The sequence below is a fragment of the Colobus angolensis genome, unplaced genomic scaffold (assembly GCF_000951035.1).
Source record: "Colobus angolensis palliatus isolate OR3802 unplaced genomic scaffold, Cang.pa_1.0 Scaffold42, whole genome shotgun sequence".
Lineage (NCBI taxonomy): Eukaryota > Metazoa > Chordata > Mammalia > Primates > Cercopithecidae > Colobus > Colobus angolensis.
Window position 1 is genome coordinate 912,840 of NW_012117599.1, and position 1,300 is coordinate 914,139.

The window sequence follows — 1,300 nt, forward strand, 5'->3', positions numbered from 1 at the left end:
AGAGCAAGACTCCATCTCAAAAAAAAAAAAAAAAAAAAACTTCATGTGGACCCATGGCTCAGTTTATACCAATGATCATAATTATTTTTCCATGCAGAGTCTGTAATTCACTCTAGCAATGGGAGTCTTCTATCTGTGGCTTCTTCGCATCCCTTTCCTACATTACCTGAGACAAGGAGAGAGCTCCCCTTCTTTCTAACATCAGCAGCATGTTCCAGGCTTACCTTACTTCTTGGGTGTCCTGACATCTTGTGTTGACACCCTCCAACAACCTCTGATTTCCTTTAGAGGAGAACAGCATGGAGGGCCCAAATCTGGGTTTTTTGTATGTTTGTTTTTGAGACAGAATCTAACTTTGTCACCTAGGCTGCAGTGCAGTGGTGCAATCTCGGCTCACTGCAACCTGCACCTCCCAAGCTCAACAAGCTCAAGTGATTCTCCTGCCTCAGCCTCCTGAGTAGCTGGGATCACAGGTGCACGCCACCCCACCCGGCTAATTTTTTTTTTTTTTTTTTTTAGTAGAGACAGGGTTTCACCATGTTAGCCAGGCTGGTCACGAACCCAAATCTGGTTTTAAGACTGAGGATCTGGGCTGGGTGAAGCAGCTCATGTCTTTAATCCCAACACTTTGGAAGGCTGAGGTGGGAGGATAGCTTGAGCCCAGGTGTTGGAGACCAGCTTGGGCAACATGGAGAAACCTCATCTCTAAAAAAGCAAACACACAAAAAATTGTGGATCTGAACGTCTTTGTGTATAGTGGAAATGGAATTGTCTTGGAGTATAAATTCACAGACTAGTGCTTGTTAGAGACTAGCTTTGTAACCTTTGGCAGTAACTGTGCTGCATCTTCTCTGCACCTGGAGACCTCTCTCCTGCTTCTCCTCCTTACTCTGTGCCCTGGGGCTCCCCGGTGATCTGGCCTCTAGTTAGTTTTGGCCAGTGGGAGGCGAACCCAGCACTCTTTCTATGGGGTACCAGAGGATTGACTGCGTTCTCTCCACTGAAGACCCTCTCTATGTAGCCACCCCCTTTGAATTCTGGTAACAAGCTTCCCTCCCCTTTATACTCAAGCAGAGGTGGGCTGCCAATTGGTATTGACTCCAGGAACATCCATCCATCCCTTGCAGTCATCCCTAACCCCTGAAATGCTTTTGTCCTTAATTAAACTCTCTTCAGTTATCCAGGTTGAGTATGTCATCAAATCCTGCCGGGATCCTAACTGATACCATAGGATTAAGGATGATTTTTTTTTTTTCTGAGACGGAGTCTCGCTCTGTCGCCCAGGCTGGAGTGCAGTGGC